This window comes from Camelina sativa, chromosome 8 (assembly GCF_030686135.1).
Source record: "Camelina sativa cultivar CO46 ecotype springtype chromosome 8, ASM3068613v1".
NCBI lineage: Eukaryota > Viridiplantae > Streptophyta > Magnoliopsida > Brassicales > Brassicaceae > Camelina > Camelina sativa.
The window spans coordinates 9,076,501-9,092,225 of record NC_141887.1 but is presented as its reverse complement, the minus strand read 5'-3'; the positions used below and the strand labels follow the sequence as shown (position 1 = coordinate 9,092,225).

Genomic DNA, 15,725 nt, shown 5'->3' with positions numbered 1-15,725 from the left:
ACAGGAGGTGCTCTAATTCCCATGCGGTTCTCATGAATGTTTGGTTGATCAAAAGTTCCAATGACTCTTGGTTGTCTTGGAGGATGGAGAGGAGCTTGGTCATCATTGTGCTGGTCATTTCCATTATGACCAGCAGTAGGAGGAGGATTGTTGTCCATAGCTTGCCTTGCTAACCGACGGTTCTCTCTTTCAAAACGGTGAATGTCTTCAACAGGCTCAAATAAATGGGCTTGGCCTTGACTTCTCAAGTTCATACACCTTGCAAAAGAGAATTCAAAACACCAAAGCAAAACAAGTAAGTAACAATGTAAAGTAAATGAATAGGCTCAAGCAAAGTTGAAATCCTAATGGTCAAATTGAATGCAAATGGGCAACGACGCCAAATTGATGCAGTACTTTTACTACATTTAAATTATCAATCCACAATTTGCATTAATCAACTCACTAATAATACACAAAGGTGCTTAATCTATTCTTAAACAGGAAAAGGTTCTCTTGTCACAATCTTAACTAACAAACTGATTCAAGAAATAAAACAAGACAATTCAAAACAAGCAAAATCAAAGAAACATAACACAACTAGCAACAAGCTTTAAAATCAAGATTAAACAAATGAACCTTGGGCAAGGTTATTGACTTGGGAGATAGCTAAAAAATCCTAGATGTCTAAGTAACAAACAAGAACAATCCTATGGCTAAGAACACTTATGCAAATCAATCCATTTCCATGATAGAGATTCCTATGCTAATCAAGTGATAATCAACAATTTCCAAAGGCAATCACAAGGCAAGCATGCATTAAGAACAAGTCTAAATACCACTAAGCACCCTTATCATCAATTTCCATTGGCTAGGAATGCAAAGCTCTTGATTAATTTGGTTCAGGAATTTCATTAAACACCTTATGGGCATGGAAATCCTAATGTCTAGATTCAAGCTTGATCAAGACTATCTAGCTTTATTAACACTAATCAAGATAGGAAATACATAAATAAAGCCTTAGACATCAAAGATTAATCATCTATCTCCCTAATCTACCTAGCCCAAAGTTCTAAAAGATCTACTCACTCATGGTTATGATCACACAAAGGTAGATGTTTGATCTTTGTGAAATCATAATTAGAGATTATAGAATAGGAGATTTGAATAAGAAATTGCTATTAAGAACTTAGAAGTACTCAATCCTTCAACAAACCAAGAGTAAACAAGCTTAAGAACCCTAAATGGCTGCTAAACAAAAGATAAACCAAAGATGAGTCTCCCCTTAATAGGGTTAGAGTATTTATAGGAAAACAGAAAAGGACCCGGGTCAACCCAAAACAAACTGGGTCAAACCCGGATTAATACTAAGACACGTGTGGACTTAGGCGGCATCGGCTACCGTTTGGCCGATTGGTAAGATCGATGGTGTCTACCAGTCACCTTCTGGCCGCTGGTCCTGGCCGCGGGTAGCTCCTGTCCATGTCACTTCTCCAACTCCACTGGTCTTGTCGCTTTGCCACATTTATACTCCTATAAGACAGGTTGTTTGGCTTGAACTGGTTGTAGGGCTTGAAACCTCCTTGGTTCTGCACATAACATAGCTCAACTACTTCATTCTCCCCATCTTGAATTGTTGTATCTTCCTCACCAAGGAAGTGTATGTTCTTCTGTTGACTAAGCAGAATCTTGTCTAACTTGTCATTAACAATCTTTAAGTCCTTCTTATACTTCTCATCTGGTGCAGAATCAACAAACCTTACTGTTCTATCATAGTTCTCATTGTAGTTGCCATCAGATTGAGCCAAGTTTTCCACTAGTTCCCAACCTTCATCTACATGCTTGTTGAGGAAGTTTCTATTTGATGTTATGTCCAGCAACATCCTTATCCTGGGCAGAACTCCTATGTACAATGTGCTGAGTAGTGACTCATTACTGAACCCATGGTATGGACACTGTGTTTGGTAGCCCTTGAACCTCTCCTAAGCTTCACAAAAGGTCTCATTGTTCTTCTGTGCAAAACCTGAAATCTCATTCCTCAATCTGGCTGTTCTGGCAATGGAGAAGAATTTAGCCAAGAAAGTCTTCTTACATCCATCCCATGTGGTTATAGCACATGTTGGAAGTGTCTTCTGCCATAGATGAGCTTTGTCTCCTAGAGAGAATGGAAACAACCTGAGCTTGAAGCTATCCTCACTCACACCATTGATCTTTGTGAGGCCATAAAGCCTGTCAAATTCATCTAGATGATCCAATAGATCCTCCATTGGCAATCCATGGAATTTATTGGACTGTATCATAGTGATTAGCCCACTTTTAATTTCGAAATTGTTGTTGGCAACTGCAGGAGGTACTATGCCAGCTCTCTGTGTATGTGTATTGGGAGCATCTCCTGCTCCAATCTGCCTTGGCCTTTGATTTTGTTGCATTGGTGGATCCATCAGCAACTGTTGTTCCTGTTCTTGAAGGATCCTGGTTCTCTGCTGTCTCAAGTCCCTTGGTACGCGATTGATGTGATCAATATACTTTTGCAAGTTTTGGTTCCCCTTTGATCTTGTCTGCATCAACTAACTCGACCAACTGCTCGGACTGACACACGATCGAGTGCGGGCTCGAGCTACTGGTGCATTGACTGACTGACAGACAGGTACTCGATCACTGAGTTGAAGGTCACTTGATCGAGTGTATGCTCAAGTGGTGCACCTGAAACTCAAAATAACCAACCAAAACTTTGACAGTGGTAAGCAATTAGTAACAAAACCTAATCTTGAATCTTTGGTAATCTCAAATGACACAAATCAACACACTGATGGCAACGGCGCCAATTGAAACACTTTTTTTTTTTTTTGGATAGCCTATGAATGAATGAGTGCTAACAAACAAACATACTTAGGCTAAGATGATCAGATGGGATGGAAGATGTTTAAATTCTCTTATGTAGTTGTAGTATAAGAGATGTCAATCCATAAAGTGTGTGTATGCATGCAATCAAGATGTAACAGTGATTCAAGTTAGGCCAAATATGAAAATGGTTTTGATATTAACAATCCTAATGACAGAAATGTGAATGCAGAAAGTAAAATAATGCTAAATGTAAATTAAACAGGAGCAAGAACTAAACAAAACTATAAAGATGCAGAAATTAAACTAAATGAAACAAAAATGAAACAGGAAGTAAATAAAGGAACCCGAAGGTACTCGATCAAGCACTCGACCGTGTGTCTGGTTGAGTGGTTTTGTCGAGTTGAACATCACGAATAAAAGATGAAATCTTGACAAACTCAAACAGAACATAATGCAATGAAACAAGATAAGATGCGGTAATAAACAATCAGATGACAAAGTAGGCTTCCAGAGATGGATTCATGGGCTGGTGTTCAAGCTGTGGCTATCTAAATTGGTCAACAAACCTCAATCAAACATGAGCTATCTCTAGACAATGATCTTAATGACTCACTAATCCACTCTCATGACAGAAGTGATCAAGTTACAGTAACATCCTAATCCAACTCTCATTGGTGAAAACATACTGAACAGACATTAAGAACCAGACCATAACTTGTCAAAAATCACCTTGTGCAACCAATCTCTTGGGACAACCATGATAATCTCCAGTGTTGGCTTTATCTAACAACCTAGACATTGGTGTGATGCTAGGAAGCTTAAAATCTGTTCTTACCCTCTCAGATATAAGAACAACTTAGAGCACACCCAACCCAGAAGATATATTTAAGCAATCAAGCTTGACCATTCCAGACTACCACAGCCCCAAACCAGCCTAATCCATCTCCAAAATCCTAACTCACTACTCAGATGAACAAAACATGATAGTGATGAACATAAACCTAGAAATGATAAAACTAGCATGATAAGATAGATGAGATGATGAATAACAACTTAATATAAAGAAGCAAACTCAGATTCTCAATACCAAGAAAGTAATGAGACTTACAAAGTATCGCATTCTGAGAAAAACGGTAAATGAAAGCTAAAAACCCTTAAGGGGTAAGAACTAAGGTTTTTGTGGCTGCTGATGTGTTTTTTCCTAAAAAAGAGTGTCGTGGACGACCATGGGGTACAAAGAGTATATATAGTAAGGGAAGGAAGCCCTGATTTGGCTAGATGACAAAATAGAAAGTTGGCTCGATGTACTCGACCACAAGCGGTCGAGTGGCTTGGTCGAGTGGTCCATTCCCTTGCTTCCAAACGGTTGAGTTGCTGAATATCACACGTTCGAGTCCATGAGTCGCACATGGTCGAGTGCTTCAGATGCGAACGGTCGAGTGCACTAGTGGTGATGGTCGAGTGCTTCATGCTTTGTTGGTCATCCCCTTGATTCAACTCCCATCTGCTTCAATGGTTGCACTCCTCTCATCCCAAATGCTATTTCCATGCCTTTTTAGTCCAATTCACCTGTTAACATAAAAAAGAATGCAAATGCAATGCAAATCCTACTCTAATGCATAAACAGTCCTTAAACTACATGAAAGTGACAAAAAAAGCTAATAAAACATGTAGAAGATGTGAATAAACAGTGGTTAAATATGGTAAAAGATATACATATCAGTGTGAGTCCACTCGACTCCACACTCTTCTGGGTTCAGCTCTGATACCACTTGTAATGCCCCGACCGCCACCTCTTAGTGGATCCCATGTCCAATCCCAGTCCATGGGCCACCTTCCTTAATGGGCCTCACGTCCTCTCACTAGGCCTGTGAGCCCATCCATATCCGACGGCCGGTTTGCTACGTCCGGGAGGACGCCCGTGAACTGAGTTCCAGTTTCAGAGGTTGTCGGTTTGATTCGTTCTCCGGTTTTATGTGGTTTAGTGGTTTTGGAGAAACCCTTAAGTTCCCTATAAAAGAGAAGACGCCTTGTTCGGTTGAGGGGTTCTCTTCCCAGCCGTTTTCCTGGCCTAGAGAATAGAAGAGTTTGTTTTTGGGTATACTTGGAGGTCAGGGAGGTGAGGAGATGGTTATGGGGATGGGAATGAAGGATAGTGGCTATGATGTGGCGTGGAGGAGGACAGGGGAGCATTGGTGGTGGTGAGTTGTTGCTCCTTCCTCAGATTTCGTCCATAAACCAAGGTAAGTGGTTGATGTTAGGCTTATATAGGATTTTGGAATGATTGTGATGGGTAAGATGGATTGAAAAGAATCCATGGGTTGTTTTCCTTGGTTGTTGCCTTGTAAGGCTATTTTGTTTGTGATTATATGTATGGGAAACAAGTATTATGGAGAGTTAGGGTTTTGTGGCCAAAAGGGGCTGAAGGAGAAACCAAAATCGTGGTTGCAGCGACACCACCATGGTGTCGGTCGACACCAACACCCACATACATGGCTTATCTAAGCTGAAGATTTCTCTGATTTGCTTGTTTATGTGTTTTATTGGCTTGTTAGTATGTGCATGCGTCGGTCGATGCAGTGCGTGTCAGTCGATGCAAGTGAACCTTGCGTCGGTCGATGCAAGCGTGTGTCGGTTGATGCAACCCCAATTGGTGTCAGTCGATGCAAGCGTGTGTCGGTTGATGCAACCCCAGTTGGTGTCGGTCGATGCATGGTTGCTGTCGGTCGATGCAGATGTCTGGTTTGTTGTTTGGTTATTGATTGTTGGTTGATGGTTAGAGTTATCTCTATTGCTTGTGTGTGTACCACAATAGATAGGAGGAATGCCTTACTGAGTGTTTATAAAATACTAATGCATCTCAATTTGGGTTTGCGGTGCAGGTAAAGGCAAGGTGTGATCGTGGAATCAAGGCAATGAAGAGGACGATGTTCTAGAGGCTCGGTTGTTGCTTTGTGTCTTTGTTAGGATGCTAGAGTGGAATTTAGCGGTCTATAACGGATGTTAGGATTGCTGGTTTATGGCTTGTTTTATGTTCTGTATTGTTGTTGGATTGATATTTTTATTTCTTAATTGGTTATCGGTTTTCTTATTGTTATCCGCTATTGTTATTGATTGGGGTAGGTTGCTAGTGAGTATGAGATCACTAGATATTAGGATATAGAAAAAAATGGGTCGGGTTGTTTCAGTTTGGTATCAAAGCCGAACCCAGACAAGTGTGGAGTCGGATGGGCTCACACCGTCAGGGGGTGACAATCTTGGTGCGCAACGAGAACGTTGCGATCTGTTAGTGGGGGTGAATTGTGACATCCCAGTTTCAGAGACTTGCGGAGAGGTTTAAAAGAATTGATTTGGCCACCTATGTCACCAAAATGCACTTATCTTTTCGGTTAAGGGTCCTGAGAGAACTCCAGAGTTAAGCGTGCTTGAGCTGGAGTAGTCTCTGGATGGGTGACCTTCTGGGAAGTGACTGTCGGAAGGTTCCCCATCCTGAGACTACTCCAGCTCAAGCACGCTTAACTGTGGAGTTCTCTCAGGACCTTTGACCGAAAAGATAAGTGCACTTTGGTGACATATGTGACCAAATCAATTATTTTAAACTTCTCCGCAAGTCTCTGAAACCGGGGTGTCACAAAGACAAAAGACAAAACCTTCAGATTGATTGATCTTGTTGGCTCGTGGTGAATCAACAGCCATGATTCTACCGAACCGATCAGTCTTAACACTATACTAGTGTACCTTGAAGAATCTGGGATCAACAAGCCTCAGGTTGCCCGAACATACTTTCTTGGTCATGGTCCAGAAGGTTTGAGAAGTTTTTGAAGTGAAGTTGGTAGTCCACTACCGCCAGTTGCGGAAATTTGGCATAAAATGTTTGTGACAATGTTCCAACAAATTTTTTTGATTAATTCTTTTAATCTTGTGTGAATCGATATTATAAGGTGATTTGTGAGCTAAATGTAGGGGTGGGCAAAAAAACCGAAATCTAAAAAACCGAACCGAACCAAATCGAAATAAATGGTTTGGTTTGGTTATGGTTGAATCTAAAAATCCGTTAGGATTTTATTTTAATTAACTATTTGGTTTAGGTTTGGTCTGGTTAAAAATCGTAAAACTGAATGGTTTTTTTGGTTTTTTATAAAAATTTAGGATAATTAGATATAATTAGTTTCTCCAACTTATAAATTTATATTGGGTTTATAGGTATTGATCTCCAAATTTTTTTCTTGGTTTTTTTTCTGGTTTTTTTTTCAATAGCCTTTACTTTTTAAAAGTTTAAATTTCAATTAAGTATTTGGGTTTACAAAACTATATTTGGATTCTATTTTTTGAATTATATTTAGGTTTTACTTTTTATGCTTATTTTTTAGTTATGTATCAACTTAAAGTATGAAATAACCATTAAAAACCGAGACCAAATCGAAACCAAACCAAACCGTTATACTATGGTTTTTATATGGTTTCATTTTTGATAAAACCGAAAAAACCATAAACTGAAAAAACCGAACCGTAACCAAACCAAATTACATATGATTTCTATATGGTTTAATTTTTATAAAACCAAAAAAATCGTAAACTGAAAAAACCGAACCGAAACCAAACCGAAAAACTGAATACCCACCCCTAAATATACTCAACATATAATTAATCATAATTTGGTGACATATGTCCAAAAAATATTTTTAATAATTACAGTAATTGCTTCTAGTTTTGATTTAAACTTTACTTCCCTAGTCCCTAGGTAAATCTCTAAAACTCCGATCCATGCTTTGTTTTTATTATTTCAGTTGGTTAGTGCTTGTTTGAATTGATTACTCAAATGATAACCAAATTTTAAGAAAAGAACAAGGAGAAATATCATATATCTCTCTATTCCATTATTTTTTAACTATTTGAAGATAATATTTTTTACTTTATATTCTTCTACATTCTAAAAAAAATAAGAACAATAGAACAAAAATGTTCCTCTCTTATTGATGAGGAACAAATAGAACAAAAAAAAAAGAACAAATATTAAAATTCGTTTTTGTATTTTAAAATAAATAAAAAAAATATGTTTATTAATAAAATTTCAGTTTTGTAATATAAAAACTTTCATATTTTCACAATGTATTGACAGAAATTTTTTTTTGATAGGAAATTTATGTTAAACTAATCTTAAGGCTCTATTTGAAAATTGTATGAATAGTAAAACAAATTTAAATTACTCTTAAAATTTTATTGTATGTTAATATTAATTATTAATATGATATATCTAAAATTTAATTTACAAATTTTATTTTAAAATCAAATGTACAATTTATTATATATACATTAAAAATAATATTAGTATTATCATTGAAATTTAATTTATTTAATATTTAATCTATTTTAAAAACATTTTTATTGTTTGGTTACCATTTACTATTTTGTTCATTCTCTGCAGATTTTCTTTTCATTTCTCAAAAATTGTTTATTCTATTCTACGTTGTTCTTTTTTTCTTATAATAATTACCAGTAGGAACATTAATCTTCTTGTTGATCTTTTTAATCATATCATTTCTTGTTTCCTATTGTTGTAAGATGAAAATGTTGCCGTTCGTAGTACCATTTTTTATCTAACCAAAAATAAACTACCCTTTTTAAACCAAAGCTCACAAGTAAACTAGTTTTATTTAGTTATAGGTATAATAAACAAAAAGTACGACATTCAAAAGATCTATATATCAAAGTTATTGACAACTAACTGGTTTAGCCCCAACTTTGACCCTGATGAATCTAGTGAGTGACCCTGATGAATCTAGTGAGTGAGAGATAGATGCATTTTTTTAATTATATGTATAACTCGACGCATATCGATACACGTAGAAAAATAAATAAATAAACAAGGAGGAAAGTGGTCAAAGGCAATAATGGAGAAGAGAATGATGGTGTTGAGCAATGTAGAAATATCATGTGAAGGTGTTGGTTTGAAAGACGACCAAACATGGACTAATATGGTGAAACTCCTTTTTCACTAACATCTAATTACTCTTTGTTTTTGAGTTGGTGTATTTTTCATTAATATATGTTTTTTATTTCTAGCTCATGTGATGCTTGTCAAGGTGCCTTTGACCATGTGTGTATTCTAAATATGTATTTTCAAAACAAATAAATTTTCACATCAGAGGCACGTTAATGTTAAGGAAGATAGAACAAGAAAATCTACTATTTTCTCTGTTTCCTTTATTGTAAATGATGTTTTAAAGATTTGTTATTATTATTATTTTTTTTAAATGGCAGTTGGTTGCTTGTAGCGTCTGTGTTTTTTAATTGGTTAAATTGTTTATACTAAATTACATAAAAAATAAAAATTGAATGACTTTACGTAGGCTTTTAATCTCCATGCATTTAACTAAAACATTGCTTATAATGAAAACTTATACAAAATATGATGGAAGGTTACGAAATTTTCATCAATAATAATAATAATGATGGTTGATATTATCCGCATCTATGTTTTTCATGAGTTTTGACAGTGCCAGCTTCTAAGCAGCGTCTTTGCGATATTAGCGTCAATCTCTTGTCTCTCCTATCCTCTCGGACAAGAGATTGTGAAGGTTTGGTTTTGGTTAGATTTGAAGATGTCTCTGTTCATATATGTTTGTAGACTGAAATATTATTATTGTTCTGACTCCCCCACTATTACCATTGTACGTGAATTGCTTCCTCTCATAATTTGAATGTACATTCATATTTATACCACATGTGCATTACCTCTTTCTTATCTTTATCGATCAAAACAAATATGCAATGGGCCAATTTTACGTTCATATATTAAATGGGGAATATGACAAATTCTTCTACCTACCATCCGTTAACTCGAATGTTTGTCCTGATACTAAATATGTAAGAGTGGGCATCAATCTGAGGTATTGACTCGTTCTTCCACCTTCCACAAACGCTGCATTTGTAGGTGATAGCAGTTGCTAGCGATTGGAACCAATCACATAAAACGATCCCAATCGTTCTTAATCGCTCCCAACCGCTTCAAATCATTGAATTCCAAAAGCTGCTTCCCGCAAGCGTTTGCAGTTGCGGGCGATTACGGTTAGAATTCATTTTTTTATTATTATTTTTTTTTTTTATTTTATAAAAAACTTAAAATAAATCAATGATAATAAAATTCTTTTGTGTTATATCTTTTATCTAACCATTTTACTCATTAAGGATGGGAGAAAATGAAGTACGGATACGAGAGATTATAAAATAAACAATTAGAAGAAAATAATATTCCAATTAACAATAACCCAGAAAACTTGATGTAAATTTAATGATACATCGCACATAAGTTCAAAAAAATCTAAATAAATATAATATTTCATCAGAATTTTTTTAAAAATAAGATTATTTGTGAAAAATATTAAAGCAAATTACTAGTGACTCTTCTCAACTCTCACTTAACCATTCGTACCGATGCAACTACTGACCCACGATCTAAGAGAAAAGAGAAAAGATCTACGATCTAAAGCATATGTTTTGTCATTTATCAAATTACTTGATTAAATTTTTGGTGAAAAGCCAAATGCATAAAGGAATAAGTATTTCAATATGAAATTTATTTATTTTTTGAATAACTATTTTAGTATTTTTTAATAAATTTAAATTATAAATCAAGTTTAATTAATTTTTTTGTGTTTTTAAACATTTCTATATTATTTATCACATTTATTATGTTCTAACTGCTATTGCACCCGCTGGTCAACCAGTCGTAAACCTCCCGCAAACACACCAATTTTAAACCGCTAAACCAGTCGTTCAAAACGCTTAATAACACTTGAAACCGCAATCGCCCGCTTCCGCAATCGCCCGCAACCACAACTGCAACCACAACCGCAGCATTTGAACCAGTCAGACCCTGAATTAGATTCTAATCGTGTAAAAAAGATAATGTAATTTAAAACGAGGAATAGAAATTGTAGATAGTTTAGCTATATATATAAAGAAGCGTTTTATTGTCTCCATTGGTCCACTAACGTTTCTGGTTTTTACAGAAAAAAACTTATAAATGTGTATACACTTAAATTTACACCCTACGTACAAGTTACTTCAAATGTGTTAAGTGTAACCCATATATGGGATCACAACTAACCAGATAAAATATGTCTAGACAATTAGATCTATTTACAAATTCATATTTTAATATAATAATCACAAAATTTTAACTAATACCATTATTGAAACTATATCTTTAAGTCTGGAATATATTATTAATTAGAAAATAGTTACAAAATTGAAAATATGATTGAAATCTGAGGGCAAAAAAAGATTACAAATTACATGATTAGGAAGATATGTGAAAGTAATGACCGGATAATTTTTATGTTTCGGGTAAAGACTCATTGTCGTCGTCATCGTACTCGCAGTCGTGGTTTTGTTTCCTTTGGTGACCTCTCACTCCGATTATCGTAAACTAAATCAGTTCTTTATTCAATAATTGGATTCGAGACAAAGACACGAAGATCACATTATCATTCCTTATTGTAAACCAATCAAAATGGTAAGAGGATTTTTGGATAAGATACACAAGATATTTAATGTATTATGTTAATTTATGTTTATGAATTATGATTAATAAATATGATTATGGAATCCCCTCCAGAATCCGCCGCTGATAAACTTTATCTCTTTCTGGATCCAGATCCAAGAGATTCCTTATCAATACCTCAATCGAGATGTCATCGTCCACATTGGACGTGTCCTGGGTAGTCTCCTTGACGTGGATTATAATGTGGAGGTAACACGTACAAAGGACTGAAAGTTACTACAACGACGACATGAGGTAAAATAATGATTTGTATTTTTATAGACAGTTTTAGTCAACTATTTGATAGATAAGTGACAATTTCCAAAATCACAACAGTCCCAACACATAGATTAAGTTAATAGTAAACATGGGCCATTGTTTTCTCTTTATTTTATAACACCATGTTCAGATTATTTACATACATATCAATTCTCATATAAACCTACTCTATCTAACTATTTTCCCACTCTTATATTCGGGCCGTCCATAGTCGGTATGAGACATTGTAACATTCCTTTTACCAAGTAATGTAGGACATGGAATATCGTAAAACCGTCGGTTCAATGTATACATGGTTTAAGATTATACTGATATATTCAATTATATCGTAGCACTACTAACCAATCAGAAAACAGACGTAAAGTAACGTTACAAGTGGCTATAATGCAATCTATTCATAGAAAATTACAACAAGAATTGAGTGTACTTTCAATACAAGAAGACCTTGAATTTGGGACTACTTTTTGTGACTACTTATTCGGTCGCAAAATAGAGCGACGTTTCTGAAACTATTTTGCGAGGACTCAACGACTACAAAAAAATTGGATAGAAAAACGTCGTTTATTAACGACAAAACAAATACGTCACAAAAGAGTCATTAATTAGCGACAACATTAGGACTAGTTTGCATCGAAAAAATATTCGTCTCATAACGGTCACAATTTGCGACTACTCTGTGAGCCGTTATACAGTCGGTACAACCAGTCGCAAAAACGTCGCATATTGAGGACTTATTTGCATCCACATTTTTTAACCTCTTTTTAGTAACAAAGACGTCACAATTTGCGACGATATTGCGACTGATATCTGAAGAATTTGCGACTAACACCTGATTTAACTACTCCTTTAGGACTGTTTATCCACTCTATATATATTTTATTTTAAAATTTCACATTTGAGATTCATTTACATGTTTAGGTTGATGTTTATGCTTTGTTTTGCTCTACCTTATCAATAATAACCTTCTCAAAGTATTAAATTTCAATGACTATAAACTAAACATCCATAAGTTCAAAATATATCTTAAGTGTTACATGTTCTTTTAGGAGAATTTGTTGCAATATAATGAAGAAAATATTCAAAACTAAGTGATGAAAACAATGTTATACTAAATCTTACTATTGCATGTACTTTATACTATTACTATGAGTTTTTCTTAGTGATTTATATAAACATTTTTGTTCATAATGTGTAGAATTCAAGATTTTTATTTTGTGACGTATACATGGTAGTCTTAAAATAGTCACAAACTGTGACTAATTTGCCTCTATATTAGGACTATGTCAATTTGTCACTCTTTTGTTATCAATTAAAGACCTATTTTGCGACGATATTGCGACTAATATCTAAATAATTTTTTATTTTCTGATGTATATTAGGTAGTCTCATAAACGTAACAAAGTGCGACTGTTTTGCCACTCTGTTAGGACTGTTTTTAGTGAATTTACTGTGCAACTCTTTTGCGACTATATAGGGACTCTCTTTCGTTAATAACTAGGTAAACTAAAATGACTTCTCTTCGTTTATTATTAGAGAAACTCAATCTAGGGTTAATAACACTCAACTCTCTCCACTCTCAAAGTGCGATTTCTCTCCCAATATTTTCTCTTTTGACTTATCTCGTTTCTAGATCGATCAAATGGTTCTTAGGGCTAGTAAATCTAGAGGTCGTGGAGGTAGGACTGCGTTAGGTGTAAGGACATTCAATGGTCAAAACGCCACCAGAGGTGTTAGTGCTCACAGAACTTCTTCTCACTCGTGCAACCCATCGTCGACACATTCTAGGACCCATTCGTATAAAAGTCGTCCTTCGCAGTTTCCGCCGAGGACACTGTAACATCCGCGAACCGGAATACCAGTTTGGGAGGTGCATTGGTCGATGCATAGGGTGTGTCGGTCGATGCATGATCGGTTTTGAGCGGACAAGTTTAAGTTAAAAACTGCGTTTTTGGGTTAGGAAAACCCTTAAGTTGTGTTTAAAAGGGAGTTTATCGTGTTTAGGCCACTACAGGAAATCAGGGTACTTATAGTGCGTAAAAAACGCTATTCAAAAGTTCGACAGCGTTATAACAAACACTATAACATCTCCCATGACGGTAGGTCAGATCCTTTAGATAGTGTTTATTTACACTGCTACTGTTAATTTAGTAAAAGTAGCGTTTTTTCTTTTACCATTGTTATTTATTTAATAGCATTATATATATGTTATTAAAATACTTAGATATAGCAATTTTATTAACAGCGTTGTACAAATATGTTATTATTCTAATTTTATGCGCAGCGTTTTTTTATTTTAATAGAGCCTGTTGCGTATGTTATTATACTGAAATTATCTATAGCAGTTATATTATCTAGTACGGTTTTTTTTTGTAGCAAGTATTCTATTCTATTATAACATTGACAAAATGCAATTGATTACCAGATTTGATCGTATTTTAAATTTATTTTTTTATGCTTTTTTATTAAGTTGTAATGTAGGGAAAATTATTACAAAAATAAGATTTCAATAAGATTTAGGGATTCACTTTTTACACTAAAAAGAGGCCTATTAGCCCAACAAAAAGATAATTCGAAACCCAACATGAAATCTTAAATCCATTAAAAAGTATAAAAATTAATACAACTTCTCATTTTTTGACTTTTTCTTCTTCTCCTTCTTCTTCTTCTTCTCGAAGAACACATAAGAACATCAAAATCAACAAAACACAAATAAGAACATAGATATTATAATATGACCATCTTAATTAATGGACATACAAACAACAAAGTGTTCTAACCTATTTTTTGTTTCGGCCATATGAACAATAAAGTGAACAGCGATATCCTTTCGGAACTGCAATTCCCTGAATAAAACATAATGGTCGATGAGTAAAAGAAAGAGTTAAAATTGGAAACCATAATCTTTCGTCGATGAGTAAAAGAAAGAATAAAACTTGAACCATAACCTTTCGTCGATTATGGAAGTAAATCCGACGGTAGAGAGGAGCAAGAGTCGCATCTCCATCTTAGATGGTGGAATAGATCGGTGTCGTCACACCGTGATGGAAGAGAAGAGCAAGAGTCGTCGCATCTCACGGTGAGAACAAAAGAAATGACACGGAGATGTTAAAGAAAGCTCAAAATAATTGAAGGGTTTAGATTAGAGGGCACTAATTTGATCTTATGGTGAGACTAAATGCCATGTCATCAATCCTGATGATCTATTTCTATTGGCTCTGTGTTAACTATTTTACTTTTTGCATTTTAATCATATATTTCTTAAATTAAAATGTATACATTACAATTATGAAATAAAAATGTGTTATAATTAGTCTTAGATAAATATGAATAAGATCTTTATTTTGATTCAATTTATTTTAATATTAAAACTATACAACACAATGTAAAACTGTTGATAAAAGAATAAATATTCTTCAGCTCTTACCAAATATTACAACTAATTTCTATATTCTAAATATAAAAATTTAATCTTATTTATGTTATTATATATTTCTTATATCTTGTAACTAATTTAATTATAAAATTGTTTTATTGCGTAAATAATAAAATATTTTCATAGGTGAATATGAAAATATTCACCCAACTATTCTAAACCCTAGGGTTTAGGATTCAATATTTCAAAAACATATTTCATTATTTGAAAAATAAAACAAATATATTGATTAGTTATATATATATGTAGTTAAATATTATGTGACAATAAAAATTAGCTATAAAATATGAACTTTTTACATTTTCATATTTGTTTTTAACTTGTTATAATTAGCATTGACGTTTATTTTTCAATTTTTGTTATTGGTCGGTTATATCGTTTGTAAAATTTGTAATTCATTAATATGTTATTCATGAGCATAGTTCTAGTATTAAAAAGAGAAATACCTATTAAAATATTAAACACATGAAAGAAACATGCTTAATTATCTCGTTTTTTACAGCAAGTACTTAGCCTAAAACGTTTGATTCGAGAAGGATTACTTTTTTTTGGGTGGATGTTACAAAGTTGCAGCTAATTAAACGGATAGCCTAAAACGTCTCACTCAAAGGAGTTTATCATTTGGCCATGCCACTATTGAGCCGA

General features: G+C 34.4%; 1 long non-coding RNA gene and 1 other non-coding gene across 2 annotated transcripts; one reads left to right on the top strand and one right to left on the bottom strand.

Moving 5' to 3' along the window:
* Positions 1-1,917: 1,917 nt before the first annotated feature.
* Positions 1,918-2,024, top strand: LOC147939832 (small nucleolar RNA R71). Its single transcript, XR_015564854.1, has one exon. It is a non-coding gene; the product is annotated as a small nucleolar RNA R71 (small nucleolar RNA).
* Positions 2,025-14,078: 12,054 nt separating this feature from the next.
* On the bottom strand, positions 14,079-14,780 carry LOC104706840 (uncharacterized). The gene is made up of 3 exons (XR_754499.3): positions 14,593-14,780; positions 14,425-14,490; positions 14,079-14,312 (listed from the first exon to the last, which is right to left on the bottom strand). It is a non-coding gene; the product is annotated as an uncharacterized LOC104706840 (long non-coding RNA).
* Positions 14,781-15,725: the final 945 nt, after the last annotated feature.